General features: G+C 40.8%; 2 non-coding genes and 1 pseudogene across 2 annotated transcripts; 2 read left to right on the forward strand and 1 right to left on the reverse strand.

Annotated features, from left to right (window-relative positions):
• Window positions 1-19,917, reverse strand: part of LOC148949680 (uncharacterized) — a 95,432-nt pseudogene that overhangs the window by 33,500 nt on the left and 42,015 nt on the right.
• On the forward strand, window positions 10,253-10,335 carry TRNAL-CAA (transfer RNA leucine (anticodon CAA)). Its single transcript has one exon. It is a non-coding gene; the product is annotated as a tRNA-Leu (tRNA).
• On the forward strand, window positions 10,586-10,668 carry TRNAL-CAG (transfer RNA leucine (anticodon CAG)). Its single transcript has one exon. It is a non-coding gene; the product is annotated as a tRNA-Leu (tRNA).

Below are 19,917 nucleotides of genomic sequence, written 5' to 3' on the forward strand. Positions count from 1 at the left end.
AAATTGTCGATGACCTAACAGTCGTAGAGACGTGTTATAAAAATATTTTTTGCAATCCAATGGGTATCCTCCATGACTTTGCTGCGATGCTTCTTCTCTTGATATGACGGTTATTCCTTGTAAATCCACCATAGTGTGAGTCAGTTTCCTCAAGTCCCCTCCTCTTTTCCTTCATACTATTCTTCCTGAGATTTCGGCTACTTCCTTTGAACTCCTAGGTGTTACCATATCTTCTGATTTGAAGTGGGACACCCATGTAAATAACATCCTCCGTCAAGCAAACTTGTCACTTTCTCTTCTGAAACTTCTGAATAAATTTAGTTGCCCCCCATCTCAGTTACAAAAGGTATATATTTCTTTTCTACGTCCTTTGGTAGAGTACGCTTGTCCTGTCTGGCGTCCGGGCCTCTCAATTGAAGTAACCAAAAAAATCTAAAATATTCAAAAAAGAGCCCTGAGGATTATTTATAAAGAAGGCAAGGTCCCATATTCCTACCTCCTTCAATCTTCAAAACTTGAAACCCTCGAGTCCAGAAGAAAAAATTTGTGCCTCTGTTTTGGGAAGTCAGCAGTAGAATGGGGGGCGTTACTCCGGACGGGGCTCCTTATATGGGCATATAATACGGACGGGGCTCCATATATGGGCATAGAGTAATTAGGGAGAACACGTGGCTAATGGGGTCAATGACCTCTTTTTCCAAGGTCTATTTATTTGATGTTTCTATGTGTAATAACTCCAGAACGAAGGTTGCACATGCGCATTGAATTCTAACGGGAACAATGTTATTGATCTAGGACTCGAGGGGGAAGTGAATTTCCGAGAAATTGATTGCGTAATCGATCGTGAATGTTATGATCCAGAAATAGTATTTGTTGTTGTTGCTCTCGCCAAATGTCAAGAGTTTCCCGGAAACAGTTAGATCACGTGTTTCCTTCTCAGCCAATCAGAGGGCTTTGTTTACATATTAGCGGCCGAGGGAATATAAAGAAAGGATTTTTGCTATAGTTTTATTAGTCTGTGAATAGAATTCAAGGAGTGAGAAGAACAGTTTTGACTTTAATTCCCCTTTCTTGACAGATCAATCAACCAATGACATCATCTGTCAGACTTTAAAAATTTTCGCCTAGAAACGATTCTCCAGGAATAGATCCAAGTCATTAATGTCTTTGCCTCGGAAACAACTCTTTTGGTCGAACTCCAAAGGATATTAATAACCAAAGGCCATGGAAACAATTCTCCAAGAAACATCTTAGGGATGAATTATTTTAGCGCGGGAATCAGGTTTCTTATTAATTTGAAATGCATTAGCGCAGAGATGCCAAAAACAAAAGGAACACGCTGAAATTACGGTTAGGGATTATTTGGACGAAACCGTTTTAGACAGGCTATGGAACTATTTCGGCGAAACAGTTAGAGACATTTTGAAAGAAGATTTTAGGAAAGATTTTAGAAAAGAATTTGAGGGTGAAACTCTGTGGTCGTTATAATACACAAGTTCCATTTGAACAGTGTTGTGAGGTCATCTACCCCAACCCCAAAGGGTTCCAATCCTCCTACCCCAACCCCGAAGGAAGCCCCCGGTACTCAAAGGCCCCCCAAGCTCCCAAAGGGCCACCGGCGCCCACAAAGGCCCACCCAGACCCCCAAAGGCCCACCCAGACCTCCAAAGGCCATCCCCGGGCCCCCCAAAGGCCCATCGAACTCCCAAAGGACCAACGGGGTCCCAAAGGCCCTCCACCGGTCCCCAAATGTCCCCCAGGCCCCCAACTGCCCCCCGGAACCCCAAAGGCCCTCCCTGTGCCCCAAAGACCCTCCGTGTGCCCCAAAGGCCCTCCCCCGGCCCCCAAAGGTCCCCCGGACCAGAGAAGCGCCGCCGGGCCCCCAAAGGCCCTCCCCTGGTCCTCAAAGGTCCCCCGGGCTCCCAAAAGGGCCAACCGGCCCCCCAGGGTCCCCCGGGCCCCCAAAGGTCCTCCCCCGGTCCCCAAAGGTCTCCCGGGCTCCCAAAGGGCCAACCGGCCCCCAGAGGCCCTCCCCCCCGGTCCCCAAAGGTCCCCCGGGCTCCCAAAGGCCCTCCCCCGGTCCCCAAGGGTCCCCCGGGCTCCCAAAAGACCACTCAATCCTCAAGGGCCCCTGGATCCCCAAACGCCCTCCCTGGGCCCCAAAGGTCCTCCCCTGGTCTCCAAATGTCCCCCAGGCCCCCAACTGTCCCCCCGGACCCCCAAAGGCCCTCCCTGTGCCCCAAAGGCCCTCCCTGTGTCCCAAAGGCCCTCCCCCGGCCCCCAAAGGTCCCTCGGATCCGAGAAGCGCCGCGGGGGTGCGCTGGTGGCCAGGAAAGCGCCGCCGGATGTGCCGCAGGGATGCGCCGCAAAAAAAAGGGAACTAAAAAGTAAAAATTTCGAAATGTTATCACCCAAACGCCCTCCTCAGACCCCCAAAGGCCCTCCCCTGGTCCTCAAAGGTCCCCCGGGCTCCCCAAGGGCCAACCGGCCCCCAAATGTCCCCCAGGCCCCCAACTGCCCCCTCGGACCCCCAAAGGCCCTCCCTGTGCCCCAAAGGCCCTCCCTGTGCCCCAAAGGCCCTCCCCCGGCCCCCCAAAGGTCCCCCGGGCCCAAGAAGCGCCGCGGGCCAGGAATGCGCCGCATGGGGATGCGCCGCAGGGGATGCGCCGCAGGGGGCTGCGCCGCAGGGAGGCACCGCAGGGATGCGCCGCAGGGGGTGCGCCGCAGGGAGGCACCGCAGGAAAGCGCCGTAGGATGCGCCGCAGGGATGCGCCGCGGGTCAGGAAATTGCCGCATGGGATGCACCGCAGGGAGGCACCACAGGAAAGCGCCGCAGGATGCGCCGCAGGGATGCGCCGCAAAAAAAGTAAACTAAAAAGTAAAAATTTCGAAATGATATCCCCCAAACGCCCTCCTCAGACCCCAAAGGCCCTCCCCTGGTCCTCAAAGATCCCCCCGCCACCCAAAGGGCCAACCGGCCCCCAACGGTCCCCCCGGCCCCCAAAGGACCTCCACCCGTCCCCAAAGGTCCACTGGGCTCCCAAAGGCACTCCCCCGGCCCTCAAGGGCCCCGGATCCCCAAACAACCTCCCTGGGTCCCAAAGGCACTCCCCCGGTCCCCATACATGCACACAAAAACTTACACACACACAAAAACATACACACACACACAAAAACTAAAAAACACACCCAATCAAATACACACACACACACGAAGAAATACACACACACGCACAAACATACACACACACACACAAAAACATACACACACACACACACACAAAAACAAACACATGAAAACTAACAATTACATGCACACAAAAACTTACATGCACACAAAAACTTACACACACATACACACAAAAATAACACACACACACACACGAAAACTAACACACACACCCCAAAAATAACACAAAAACCAAAAAAAACAAACACACACGCACAAAAACAAACACATGAACACAAAAAAAACTCACACACACACACACACACACACATAAAAACACACACAAACACACACACACACAAACACACAAAACTTACACACACACACACTAAAAATCACACACACACGCCAAAACTTACACACACACAAAAAATTACACACACACACACACACACACAAACTTACACATACACACACAAAAAAAAATTACAGACACAAAAAATTACACACACACACACACACACAAAGAAAAACACAAACTAAACACTTAAATACAAACAAAAAATCTTAGACACACAAAAACATAAAAACAAACAAAAACAAACTTACACACACACGAAAAAACTTACATGTACACAAAAACTTACATGCACACAAAAACTTACACACACGCACAAAAACTTACACACACGCACAAAAACTTACACACACACACAAAAACTTACACACACACACACATGAAAACTTACACACACAAGCAAAAACTTACACACACACGCCAAAACTTACACACACACACAAAAACTTACACCCACACACAAAACTTACACCCACACGCAAAAACTTACATGCACACAAAAACTTACATGCACACAAAAACTTACACACACACACACACACACAAAACTTACACACACACACACACACACACAAAAACTCACACACACACACAAAAACATAAACACACACAAAAACTTACACACACACACACACACACACAAACTTACACATGAACACAAAAAAACTCACACACACACGCACAAAAACTTGCACACACACACACACACACACACAAAACTTAAACACACACACAAGAAAACTAAAACACACACATGACAAAAATTAAACACACAAAAAAAATAACACACAAACACACACACAAAAACTTACACATTCAAACGAAAACTTACATGCACACAAAAACTTACATGCACACAAAAACTTACACACACACACACACAAAACTTACTCACACAAACACACGAAAACTCACACACACACGCCAAAACTTACACTCACACAAAAACTTACACACACACACACACACACAAAAACTTACACATGAACACAAAAAAAACTCACACACACACGCAAAAAAACTTACACACACACACACTCACAAAACTTACACACACACACACACGAACAAATAGAAACACGCGACAAAAAAAAAACACACAAAAACTAAAACAACCAAACTAAAACATACACACACGCACACTAAAACTTACACACACACACGCCAAAACTTACACACACACACACAAACTTACACATGCACACGAAAACTTACATGCACACAAAAACTTACATGCACACAAAAACTTACACACACACACACACACAAAAAAAAAAAAAACACACACACACACATAATAAAACTCACACACAAACTCAGAAACTTACAAATACGCACAACCTAACAAACGCACACACAAACACAAAAAAATACAATATTAAAAAAAAAACTCTCAAAAACTTGCACAAACAAATACACACACACACACACACACACACAAAAAAAAATATCACAAACACACACGAAAACATACAAACACACGAAAAAACATACACACACACAAACTTACACACACACACACACAAAAACTAACACACACACACACAAAAAATTACAAACACACACAAAAACATACACACACACACACACACACACACACACACACACACAAAAACGTACACATGAACACAACAAAAAACTCACACACACACGCACAAAAACTAACAAACAAGCACACACACGAAAACTTACACACACACCCCAAAACTTACACACAAAAAAACTTACACACACACACACACGAAAACTTACACACACACACACAAAACTTAGACACACAAAAACATACACACACACAAACACACACAAACTAACACACACACACAAAAAACTTACACCCAAACACAAAAGCTAAGACACACAAAAAATTACACGCACACACAAAAACTTACACCCACACGCAAAAACTTACATCCACACAAAAACTTACATGCACGCAAAAACTTACACACACTCACAAAAACTTACACACACACACAAAAACTTACACACACACACAAAAAACTTACACACACACAAAAACTTACACACACACACACAAACACTTACACAAGCATACTAAAACATACATTAACACAAAAAATTACACACACACACACACACACACACACACACGAAAACTTAAACACACACACGAAAATACAAACATGCACACACAAGCTTAGACACAAACACTTACACACACACACACACAAAAACTGACACCCACACTCAAAAAATTACATTCACACACAAACTTACATTCACACAAAAACTTACACACACACTAAAACTGACACACTCTCACAAAAACTTACACACACACAAAAAATAACACACACACACGAAAAATAACGCACACACACACACACACACACACACAAAAAAAACTTAAAAAAGCAAACGAAAAAATAAAATAACATAAGAACTTAAAACCAAACAAACAAATACTAACAAGCGAAAAAAATGACACGCACACAAAAAAACTTAAAAACACACACACTAAAACTAACACACACACACACATGAAAACTTACACACACACGCCAAAACTTACACACACACGCCAAAACTTACACACACACACACAAAAACTTACACCCACACGCAAAAACTTACACCCACACGCAAAAACTTACATGCACACAAAAACTTACATGAACACAAAAACTTACACACACACACACACACACACACACACAAGACTTACACACACACACACACACCAAAACACACACACACTCGCAAAAACATACACACACAAACACACTTACACACACACACACACACACACACACAAAAACTAACACATGAACACAAAAAAACTCACACACACAAGCACAAAAACTTGCACACACACACACACACACACACACACACACACATACGAAAACTCACACACACACACGCCAAAACTTACACACACAAAAACTAACACACACACACAAAAACTTACACACACACAAAAACTTACATTCACACGCAAAAACTTACATGCACACAAAAACTTACACACACACACACACACAAAACTTACACACACAAACACACAAAAACTCACACACACACGCCAAAACTAACACACACACAAAAACTTACACACACACACACACACACAAAAACTAACACATGAACACAAAAAAAAATCACACACACACTCACAAAAACTTACACACACACACACACACAAAAATTACACACACACACACACTAAAACTTAGACACACACGCCAAAACTTACACACACACAAACTGACACATGCACACGAAAACTTACACACACACACACGAAAACTTACACACACACGCCAAAACTTACACACACACACACACAAACTTACACACACACACACAAAAACAAAAACATAAACATTCACACTAAAAATAACATCCACACAAAAACTTACATGCACACAAAAACTTACACACACACACACACACACAAAACTTAAAAACACACACAAACACACACACTAAAACTCACACACACACGACAAAAAAAACAAAAATACAAAAACTTACACACACATACAAAAAAAAATAAAAATGAACACAAGAAAAACTCACACAAACACTCACAAAAACTTACACACACACACACACACACAAAAAAAAAAAACAAAAACGAAAACTTACACACACACACACCAAAAAAAACACACACACAAACTAAAACACACACACACACACAAAAACTTACACATGCAAAAGAAAACTTACATGCACACAAAAACTTAAAAGAACAAAAAAACTTACACACACACACACACAAAAAAAACTTACACACACAAACACACGAAAACTCACACACACACGCCAAAACTTACACACACACAAAAACTTACACACACACACACACACACACAAAAACTTACACATGAACGCAAAAAAACTCACACACACACTCACAAAAACTTACACACACACACACTCACAAAACTTACACATACACACACTAAAACTTACACACACACTCCAAAACTTACACACACAAAAACTTACACATGCACACGAAAACTTACACACACACACACTAAAACTAACACACACACACGAGAAAAATTAAACACACACACACAAAATTACACACACACACACACACACAAAAACTTACACAAGCACAATAAAACTAACATGCACACAAAAACTTACATGCACACAAAAAATTACACACACACACACACACAAAACTTACACACACACACACACACACTAAAACTCACACACACACGACAAAACTTACACACACACAAAAAAAACTTACACACACACACACACATATACAAAAAATTACACATTAACACAAAAAAACTCACACACACACGCACAAAAACATAAACAAACACACACACAAAATTTTCACACACACACACGAAAACTTACACACACACACACACACACACACACAAACTTACACACACACACACAAAAAACTTACAAACAAACAAAGTTACACACACACACACACACACACACACACAAAAAATAACACATGAACCCAAAAAAAAACACACACACACACCCACAAAAACTAAAAAACACGCACACACACGAAAACTTACACACACACGCAAAAAATTACACACACAAAAACTTACACACACACACACTAAAACTTACACAAACACACAAAAAACTTACACACACAAAAACTTACACACACACACAAAAAACTTACACCCACACACAAAATATTACACACACAAATACTAACAATCACAAACAAAAACTAAAAAAGACACGCAAACAATTAAATGCACAAAAAAACTTAAATGCACTCAAAAAAGTACACACACTCACAAAAACTTACACACACACACAAAAAATTACACACACAAACAAAAAACTTACACACACACAAAAACTTACAAACACAAACACACACACACACAAAAAAAATTGCACATTCACACTAAAACTTAAATTCACACAAAAACTTACACACACACACACACACAAACACACGAAAACTTTCACACACACACGACAAAACTAACACACACAAAATCTTATACACACAAAAACTAAAACACACACACACACACAATCTAACACCCACACGTAAAAACTAACATTCACACAAAAACTTACATGCACACAAAAACTTACACACACACTAAAACTGACACACACTCACACAAAATTACACACACACAAAAAATTAAACACACACAATAAAACTAACGCACACACACACACACACACACACACACACACACACACACACACACACAAAAAACTAAAACAAGCACAAGAAAACTAAAAAGCACAAAAAAACTAACATTCACACAAAAACTAAAACACACTCTCAAAATAAAAAACGCACACACACAAACTTACACACACAAACACTAAAACTTACACACACACACTAAAACTTACACACACACACACATACACAAAAACTTACACACACACATGAAAACTAACACACACACACTAAAACTGACACACACACGCCGAAACATACACACACACAAAAACTTACACACACACACACACACACAAACTTACACATGCACACGAAAACTTACATGCACACAAAAACTTACATGCACACAAAAACTTACACACACACACACAATAAAAAAACTAACACTCACACAAAAACGAACAATCAAAAACACAATCAAAAACTTACACACACACAAAAACTTACACACACACACACACAAAAACTTACACATGCACACGAAAACTTACATGCACACAAAAACTTACATGCACACAAACACACACACACAAACACACACCCAACAAAAAAACAAACAAAAACACATACTATAAATTAAAAACACTCGCAAAAAAATGAACTCGCGAAAAAAAATACACACACACACACACACACACACACACACACACACACACACAAAAACAAAAACAAGAACACAACAAAAACACACACACACACGCACACAAAAAAACAAACACACACACACACACAACAAACACACACACACACACGAAAAATCACACACACACGCACGAAAATAAAGAAAAAAAAACTTACACACACACACACAAACAGACACACACACACACAAAAAAATTACACACACACACACAAACACACACAAACTAAAAAACACATACAAAAAATAACACACACACACAAAAGATGATACACACAAAAAATTACACACACACACAAAAACTTACACCCACACGCAAAAACTTAAACTCACACAAAAACTTACATGCACACAAAAACTTACACACACACACACACAAAACTTACACACACACACAAAAACTATCACACACACACAAAAAAAAAAACAAAAACACAAAAAAATAAAAACGCACACACACACACACACACACACACACAAAAACTAACACAATCACATGAAAACTAACATTCACACAAAAACTTACACACACACACACACACACGAAAACTTACACACACACACGTCAAAACTTACACACACAAAAGCTTAGACACACAAAAACTTACACACACACACACAAAAACTTACACCCACACGCAAAAACTTACACCCACACGCAAAAACTTACATGCACACAAAAACTTACATGTACACAAAAACTGACACACACACTAAAACTTACACACACGCACAAAAACAGCCTGAATGGTTGAAATTCACATTAGACGAGGTTACGTGCGCACACACACACAGAGAGAGACGACTAACACACAGGGACAACACACACAAAGAGACGACACACACAGAATGAAACTGAATTACAATATGAATATGATCAGGAATTGTTTACAAGTCAGGTTGGCCGAGTGGTTAAGGCGCTAGACTCAAGATCTGGTCCCCATACGGGGTCGTGGGTTCGAACCCCACACCTGACAATTTTTTTCTTATGTACTTTTTTTCTTTCATCGTGTCTTGTGATTTCACTAAATAACTTCTGTAAAAGGATTTATGCAGAACCTAAATTGTTAGGGTCTTTAATAGATTAAATAAAAAAAAACTAGAAAAGTGTAAAATGTTCAAATTCTCTTCTGAATTTTCGTAAAGAAGAGAAAAAAGTTAGCTCAATTCTGAACTTTACCAATGAAACTGAATTACAATATGAATATGATCAAGAATTGTTTACAAGTCAGGTTGGCCGAGTGGTTAAGGCGCTAGACTCAGGATCTGGCCCCCATACGGGATCGTGGGTTCGAGCCCCACACCTGACAATTTTTTTTCTTATTCTAAATTTTCGGAAACAGCCTCTATTTCTGACCGTTTAAGTTTTGATGTTAGTGTTGTCAGTCAAAAGATATGAACTTGAGAAAAGAGCTTGAGAAAATTGCCTGATTATCGAAAAATAGGGCAACATCCTCCAAAAGTCGACAGGAATGCACCCCTCCAGTGCTTTGTCGGATATGTTGAATAAAATATGCAAAGTCGACACAGGTTTATTTCATTTTTTAAGGTTAATTTAGACGAGGTTCTGAATTTTCTTAAAGAAGAGAAAAAAGTTAGCTGAATTCTGAACTTTACCAATGAAACTGAATTACAATATGAATATGATCAAGAATTGTTTACAAGTCAGGTTGGCCGAGTGGCTAAGGCGCTAGATTTAGGATCTGATCCCCATACGGGGTCGTGGGTTCGAGCCCCACACCTGACAATTTTTTTCTTATTCTAAATCTTTGGAAACATCCTCTATTTCTGACCGTTTAAGTTTTGATGTTAGTGTTGTCAGTCAAAAGCTATGACCTTGAGAAAAGAGCTTGAGAAAATTGCCAGAAGATCTCTTTTCTCAAGGTCATAGCTTTTGACTGACAACACTAACATCAAAACTTAAACGGTCAGAAATAGAGGCTGTTTCCAAAGATTTAGAATAAGAAAAAAAATTGTCAGGTGTAGGACTCGAACCCACGACCCCATATGGGGACCAGATCCTAAGTCTAGCGCCTTAACCGCTCGGCCAACCTGACTTGTAAACAATTCTTGATCATATTCATATTGTAATTCAGTTTCATTGGTAAAGTTCAGAATTGAGCTAACTTTTTTCTCTTCTTTACGAAAATTCAGAAGAGAATTTGAACATTTTACACTTTTCTAGTTTTTTTTTATTTAATCTATTAACGACCCTAACAATCTAGGTTCTGCATAAATCCTTTTACAGAAGTTATTTAGTGAAATCACAAGACACGATGAAAGAAAAAAAGTACATAAGAAAAAATTGTCAGGTGTGGGGTTCGAACCCACGACCCCGTATGGGGACCAGATCTTGAGTCTAGCGCCTTAACCACTCGGCCAACCTGAATTGTAAACAATTCCTGATCATATTCATATTGTAATTCAGTTTCTTTCTGTGTGTGTCGTCTCTTTGTGTGTGTTGTCCCTGTGTGTTAGTCATCTCTCTCTGTGTGTGTGTGCGCACGTAACCTCGTCTAATGTGAATTTCAACCATTCAGGCTGTTTTTGTGCGTGTGTGTAAGTTTTAGTGTGTGTGTAAGTTTTTGTTTAGATGTTTTTTTTTTTGTTCTTTTAATTTTTTGAGTGTGGGTTTTATTTTTTTAGTGGGTGTGTTATTTTTTTGTGTGTTTGTGTGTATAAGTTTTTTTGTGTATTTTCTTTTGTGTGTGTATGTTTTTTCGTGTGTGTGTGTTTGTTTTTATGTGTGTTTGTGTGTGTGTATTAGTTTTTGTGTGATTGTTAGTTTTAGTGTGATTGTTTTAGTTTTTGTGTGTGTGTGTGTGTGTGTAATTGTGTTTTTGTGTGTATGTTTTTGAGTGTGTGTTCCTTTTTTTTTGCGTGTGTTTAAGTTTTGTGTGTGTGTGTAAGTTTTTGTGTGCTTGTAAGTTTTTGCGTGTGGGTGTATGTTTTTGTGTGTGTATGTAATTTTATGTTTGTCTAAGATTTTGTGTGTGGGTGTAAGATTTTGTTTGTGTTTTTAAGTTTGTGTGTGTTTGTGTGTGTGTGTGTGTAAGTTTTTTTTGTATGTGTGTTTTAGTTTGTGTGTGTGTGTGTGTGTGTAATTTTGTTTTTTTTTTTTTTTTTTATTGTTTTTTTGTTTTTTTTATTTTTATTTTTTAATTTATTTTTTTTTTTTTTTTTTTTTTTTGTTTTTTTCTTTTTTTTTTTTGTTTTTTTGTTTTTCTTTTTTATGTTTGTTTGTGTTTTTGTGTTTGTGTTGGTGTTTGTTTGTGTGTTTGTTTTTGTGTGTGTGTAAGTTTTGGCGTGTGTGTGTAAGTTTTCGTGTGTGTGTGAGTTTTGTGTGTGTGTGTGTGTGTGTGTGTGTGTGTGTGTTTTTGTGTGATTGTAAGTTTTTGTGTGCATGTAATTTTTCGTGTGAATGTGTAAGTTTTTTTTTGTGTATGTGTGTGTGTGTGTAAGTTTTTTTGTGTGTGTGTAAGTTTTGGCGTGTGTGTGTGAGTTTTCGTGTGTGTGTGTGTGTGAGTTTGTGTGTGTGTGTGTGTGTGTGTGTGTAAGTTTTTGTGTGCATGTAATTTTTTGTGTGCATGTTAGTTTTCGTGTGCATGTGTAAGTTCATGTGTGTGTGTGTGTGTGTGTAAGTTTTTGTGTGTGTGTAAGTTTCGGAGTGTGTGTGTAAGTTTTGGTGAGTGTGTGTAAGTTTGCATGTGTGTGTGTAAGTTTTTGTGTGTGTGTGTGTAAGTTTTAGTGTGTGTGTGTTAGTTTTAGTGTGTGTATGTGTTAGTTTTTGTGTGTGAGTGTATGTTTTAGGGCGTGTGTGTTATTTTGTGTGTGCAAGTTAGTTTTTATGTTATTGTTAGTTTTAGTGTGATTGTTTAAGTTTTTTTTGTTTTTGTGTGTGTTGGTGTTTTGGCGTTAGTTTTCGTGTGTTTTTTTTATTTTTTTTTTTTGTTTGAGTTTTTTTGCGTGGTTTTAATTTTTAGTTTTTGTTTATTTTTTTTTGTTAATGTATGTTTTTTTTTGAATTTTATTTTTTGAGTTTGTGTGATATTGTTTTTGTGTGTGTGTGTGTAAGTTTGTTTGTGTCTAAGACTTTGTGTGTGTTAGTTTTTACGTGTGTGTGTGTAAGTTTTCGTGTGTGTGTGTGTGTTTGTGTGTAGGTTTTTGTGTGATTGTAAGTTTTAGTGTGCATGTGTTAGTTTTTGTGTGTGTGTGTGTGTGTGTAAGTTTTTTTGTGTGTTTAAGTTTTTTTTTGTGTTTGTGTAAGTTTTTTTGTGTTTGTGTTAGTTTTTGTGAGTGTTTGTAAGTTTTTGCGTGCTTGTTAGCTTTTGTGTGCATGTAAGTTTTTGCGTGTGGGTGTAAGTTTTTGTGTGTGCGTGTAAGTTTTTGTGTGTCTAAGCTTTTGTGTGTGGGTGTAAGTTTTTTGTTTGTGTGTGTAAGTTTGTGTGTGTTTGTGTGTGTGTGTAAGTTTTTGTGTGTGTAAGTTTTTTGTGTGTGTGTGTTTGTTTTCTTGTGTGTGTTTGTTTGTTTGTGTGTGTGTTAGTTTTGTCGTGTGTGTGTTATTTTTCGTGTGTGTGCGTGTTTGTAAGTTTTTGTGCGTTTGTGTTTGTTTTTTTTTTAGTTTTGTTGTTTTATTTTGTTTGAGTGTTTGTGTGTGTTTAAGTTTTTGTGTGTTTTAGTTTTTTGTGTGTGTGTGTGTGTAAGTTTGTGTGTGTGTGTGTGTTTGTGTGTGTGTTTCATTTTTTGTGTGTGTAAGTGTTTGTGTGTGTGTGTTTGTTTTCGTGTGTGTGTTTGTGTTAGTTTGTGTGTGTGTGTTTGTGTGTGTGTGTATGTTTTTGTGCGTGTGTGTGTGATTTTTTTTTTTGTTCATTTTTTAGTTGTTGTGTATGTGTGTGTGTGTATAAGTTTTTGTGTGTGTGTAATTTTTTTAGTGTGTGTGTGATTTTTCGTGTGTGTGTGTGTGTGTGTAAGTTTTGTGTGTGTGTGTGTGTGTAATTTTTTTTGTGTATGTTAGTTTTTGTGTGCATGTAAGTTTTCGTGTGCATGTGTAAGTTTTTGTGTGTGTGTGTGTGTGTGTAAGTTTGTGTGTGTGTGTGTGTGACTTTTTTTTGCGTTCATGTGTAAGTTTGTGTGTGTGTGTGTGTGTGTGTAAGTTTTTGTGTGCGTGTAAGTTTTGGCGTGTGTGTGTGAGTTTTCGTGTGTGTGTGTGTGTAAGTTTTCGTGTGCATGTGTAAGTTTTTGTGTGTGTAAGTTTTGGCGTGTGTGTGTAAGTTTTCGTGTGTGTGTGTGTGTAAGTTTTGTGAGTGTGTGTGTGTGTAAGTTTTTGTGGGTGTGTGTGTGAGTTTTTTTGCGTTCATGTGTAAGTTTTTGTGTGTGTGTGTGTAAGTTTTTTTGTGTGTGTATGTGGTTTCGTGTGTGTTATTTAGTTCTTTTTTGTTTTTTGTTTAGTTTTTTTTGTGTGTGTGTGTGTGTAATGTTTTTTGTTAATGTTCTTTTTTTTTTTATTTTTTGTTTTATTGTGGATTTGTAAGTTTTTGTGTGTGTGTGTTTGTGTGTAATTTTTTGTGTGTGTTAGTTTTTGCGTGTGTGTGTGTAATTTTTCGTGTGTTTGTGTGTAAGTTTTGTGTGTGTGTGTGTGTGTGTGTGTGCATGTTTTTGTGCGTGTGTGTTTGTTTTTTTTTGTGTTGATGTTTTTGGGTGTTTTTTTTTGTGTGTGTTTTTTTTTGATTGTTTGTGTGTGTAATTGTGTTCGTTTCTGTTTTTGTTTTTGTGTGTGTGTGTGTGTGTAAGTTTTGTGTGTGTGTGTGTGTGCGTGTGTAAGTTTTTGTGTACATGTAAGTTTTTGTGTGCATGTAAGTTTTTGTTTGGGTGTAAGTTTTTGCGTGTGGGTGTAAGTTTTTGTGTGTGTGTGTGTAAGTTTTGGCGTGTGTGTGTAAGTTTTCGTGTGTGTGTGTTTGTAAGTTTTTGTGTGTGTGTGTGTAAGTTTTTGTGCGTGTGTGTAAGTTTTTGTGTGTGTGTAAGTTTTTGTGTGCATATAAGTTTTTGTGTGCATGTAAGTTTTTGCGTGTGGGTCTTAGTTTTTATGTGTGTGTGTAAGTTCTTGTATGTCTATGCTTTTGTGTGTGGTTTTTATTTGTTTGTGTGTGTGTGTTAGTTTGTATTTGTGTGTTTGTGTGTTTTATTTTTTTTGTGTTTTAGTTTTTTTTGTGTGTGTGTTTATTAGTTTTTGTGTGTGTGTGTGTGTTTGTGTGGGTGTGTAAGTTTGTGTGTGTGTAAGTTTTGGCGTGTGTGTGTAAGTTTTCGTGTGTGTATGTGTAAGTTTTGTGTGTGTGTGTGTTTGTGTGTGTGTAAGTTTGTGTGTGTTTGTGTGTGAGTTTTTTTTTGTGTTCATGTTTAAGTTTTTGTGTGTGTGTGTGTGTGTGTAAGTTTTTGTGTGTGTGTAAGTTTTGGCGTGTGTGTGTGAGTTTTCGTGTGTGTGTGTGTGTGTGTAAGTTTTGTGTGTGTGTGTGTAATTTTTTGTGTTCATGTCAGTTTTTGTGTGCATGTAAGTTTTCTTGTGAATGTGTAAGTTTTTGTTTGAGTGTGTGTGTAAGTTTTTGTGTGTGTGTGTTTGTGTAAGTTTTTGCGTGTGTGTTTAAGTTTTCTTGTGTGTGTGTGTAAGTTTTCGTGCGTGTGTGTAAGTTTTTGTTTGTGTGTGTAAGTTTTTGTGTGTGTGTAAGTTTTTGTGTGCATGTATGGGGACCGGGGGAGGGCCTTTGGGACCCAGGGAGGTTGTTTGGCGATCCGGGGCCCTTGAGGGCCGGGGGAGTGCTTTTGGGAGCCCAGTGGACCTTTGGGGACCGGGGGAGGACCTTTGGGGGCCCGGGGGACCCTTGGGGACGGGTTGGCCCTTTGGGAGCCCGGGGGACCTTTGTGGACCAGGGGAGGGCCTTTGGGGGTCTGAGGAGGGCGTTTGGGGGATAACATTTCGAAATTTTTACTTTTTAGTTTACTTTGTTTTTGCGGCGCATCTCTGCGGCGCTTCCCTGCGGCGCCTCCCTGCGGCGCATCCCCTGCGGCGCTTCCCTGACCCACGGCGCATCCCTGCGGCGCATCCTGCGGCGCTTTCCTGCGGTGCCTCCCTGCGGCGCACTCCCTGCGGCGCATCCCTGCGGTGCCTCCCTGCGGCGCATCCCCCTGTGGCGCATCCCCTGCGGCGCATCCCCATGTGGCGCATTCCTGGCCCGCGGCGGTTCTCGGACCCGGGGGACCTTTGGGGGGCCGGGGGAGGGCCTTTGGGGCACAGGGAGGGCCTTTGGGGCACAGGGAGGGCTTTTGGGGGTCTGGGGGGGGGCAGTTGGGGGCCTGGGGAACATTTGGGGGCCGGTTGGCCCTTTGGGAGCCCGGGGGCCCTTTGAGGACCAGGGGAGGGCCTTTGGGGGTCTGAGGAGGGCGTTTGGGGGATAACACTTCGAAATTTTTACTTTTTAGTTTACTTTTTGCAGCGCATCCCTGCGGCACATCCTGCGGCGCTTTCCTGGCCCACGGCGCATCCCGGCGGCGCTTCTTTGGTCCGGGGGACCTTTGGGGGCTGGGGAAGGGCCTTTGGGGCACAGGGAGGGCCTTTGGGGGTCCGGGGGGACAGTTGGGGGCCTGGGGGATATTTGGGGGCCGGGGGAGGACCTTTGGGGCCCAGGGAGGGCGTTTGGGGATCCAGGGGTCCTTGAGGATTGAGTGGTCTTTTGGGAGCCCGGGGGACCTTTGGGGACGGGGGGAGGGCCTTTGGGAGCCCGGGGGACCTTGGGGGCCCGGGGGGGAGGGCCTCTGGGGGCCGGTTGGCCCTTTGGGAGCCCGGGAGACCTGTGGGGACCGGGGGAGGACCTTTGGGGGCCCGGGGGACCCTTGGGGGCCGGTTGGCCCTTTTGGGAGCCCGGGGGACCTTTGAGGACCAGGGGAGGGCCTTTGGGGGCCCTGTGCCGCTTCTCTGGTCCGGGGGACCTTTGGGGGCCGGGGGAGGGCCTTTGGGGCACAGGGAGGGCCTTTGGGGCACAGGGAGGGCCTTTGGGGGTCCGGGGGGGCAGTTGGGGGGCGGGGGGACATTTGGGGACCGGTAGAGGGCCTTTGGGACCCCGTTGGTCCTTTGGGAGCTCGATGGGCCTTTGGGGGGCCCGGGGATGGCCTTTGGGGGTCTGGGTGGGCCTTTGGGGGTCTGGGTGGGCCTTTGTGGGCGCCGGTGGCCCTTTGGGAGCTTGGGGGGCCTTTGAGTACCGGGGGCTTCCTTCGGGGTTGGGGTAGGAGGATTGGAACCCTTTGGGGTTGGGGTAGAGGACCTCACAACACTGTTCAAATGGAACTTGTGTATTATAACGACCACAGAGTTTCACCCTCAAATTCTCTTCTAAAATCTTTCCTAAAATCTTCTTTCAAAATGTCTCTAACTGTTTCGCCGAAATAGTTCCATAGCCTGTCTAAAACGGTTTCGCCCAAATAATCCCTAAACGTAATTTCAGCGTGTTCCTTTTGTTTTTGGCATCTCTGCGCTAATGCATTTCAAATTAATAAGAAACCTGATTCCCGCGCTAAAATAATTCATCTCTAAGATGTTTCTTGGAGAATTGTTTCCATGGCCTTTGGTTATTAATATCCTTTGGAGTTCGACCAAAAGAGTTGTTTCCGAGGCAAAGACATTAATGACTTGGATCTATTCCTGGAGAATCGTTTCTAGGCGAAAATTTTTAAAGTCTGACAGATGATGTCATTGGTTGATTGATCTGTCAAGAAAGGGGAATTAAAGTCAAAACTCTTCTTCTCGCTCCTTGAATTCTATTCACAGACTAATAAAACTATAGCAAACATCCTTTCCTTATAGTCTCTCCATCAGTATTATGTAAACAAAGCCCTCTGATTGGCTGAGAAGGAAACACGTGATCTAACTGTTTCCGGGAAACTCATAACATTTGCCCAAAACAACAACAACAAATACTATTTCTGGATCATAACATTCACGATCGATTACGCAATCAAGTTCTCGGAAATTCACTTCCCCCTCGAGTCCTAGATCAATAACATTGTTCCCGTTAGAATTCAATGCGCATGTGCAACCTTCGTTCTGGAGTTATTACACATAGAAACATCAAATAAATCGGCCTAGGAAAAAGAGGTCATTGACCCCATTAGCCACGTGTTCTCCCTAATGACTCTATGCCCATATATGGAGCCCCGTCCGTATTCTATGCCCATATAAGGAGCCCCGTCCGGAGTAACACCCCTCATTCTACTGTCAGCACAAATAAACCCCCGTGCTGACAACCTCTTTCCTAGCCGCCACTCACCCATAAGAAATGGTCACCCCCGTGTAGTATCCCAACCCATCCCCCTCCTCTCTCCCATACCAATTTCTACCTTACGTTATAACAAAAACTTTTGTTCCCTTTTATATAAATAAAACCAACCAAAATCATGACCCACAGGTTTGCCCAAAAGTTAAATTGTTTTGTATATATTATTTTTTAGTTTTTGAAAATTTGGTTATTTTATTTGTTATTCTTTTTATATTTTTATATTATGACCTATAAAATATTTTATCATTAAGGCCTATATTTATGACTTTTGTATTTTGTATTTTCTGACTGTTACCTGTTGTGTTTTGCTACAGTGGTAACTATATGTTGTTATTGTGTTTTTTTTGTGATTGTATTTTTTTACTAAGAAATATGAATTCGGTCCACCAGTATTTGTGATAGTCTTTTTGCCAATAAATATCTGTCTTATCGCGTTGTCCTAATATTTTCTATACTAACTCTTTTTATTCTAGCTTCAAGATATTCGTCGTTCATTCAAGAAGCGGACCAACCAAAGGAAAGCAACTTTTATTTTTGTTTATTTAGAATTGCTGGAAGAGCATGTATACGGTGGAATGATATTCTAGTGCTCCAACTCTTATGTTTTTGCTGTTTTTAATTTATTTTTCTTGCCTTTTTTTAGAGCCTAAACAAAAATAGTGGTCAATAAACTCTAAAAGAAAACAACAGGGAATTTTGGGTGAAATGGATATTCTGGTGCTGGATAATCTGATACTGGATGTTCTGGTGCTCCAACTCTTATGTTTGTACTGTTTTACTTTATATTCTATGCTTTTTTTCAAGCCCAGACAAAAATAGCGGTCAATAAACAATATCTTTCTAAAACAGAATTTTTAAGACAGTGAAACTGGCTCAAACTTCAAATGAATATTTCGGCCCTATATCCAAGGACCGTCCTCAGAAAACACCAATGAATAAAATAAGACTTACAGTAAAATGAGATCTTTAAAACTAAATTAAAACAGTTCCAGAATCATTACTTTAAAGAAGTTCGACCACGAAACTAAGTCTAAGTCTTAAGTTAACCAGGACTGCAAGTGTTGTTTTAATTATATGTGTTTTGCTGAGAACTGCCCTTGGATATAGGGTCTAAATATCCATTTGAGGTTTAAGCAAGTCTTACCTCAGTCTTACCTCTTTGAGCAAGTGTTACCTCTTTGTCTTAAAAATTTTCTATTGTTTTACCTGTTGTTTGTGTTTAACGAAAAGGCAGTGTGG

This window comes from Artemia sp. Qi Xiang Cuo, chromosome 8 (genome assembly GCF_049724085.1).
Source record: "Artemia sp. Qi Xiang Cuo chromosome 8, ASM4972408v1, whole genome shotgun sequence".
NCBI lineage: Eukaryota > Metazoa > Arthropoda > Branchiopoda > Anostraca > Artemiidae > Artemia > Artemia sp. Qi Xiang Cuo.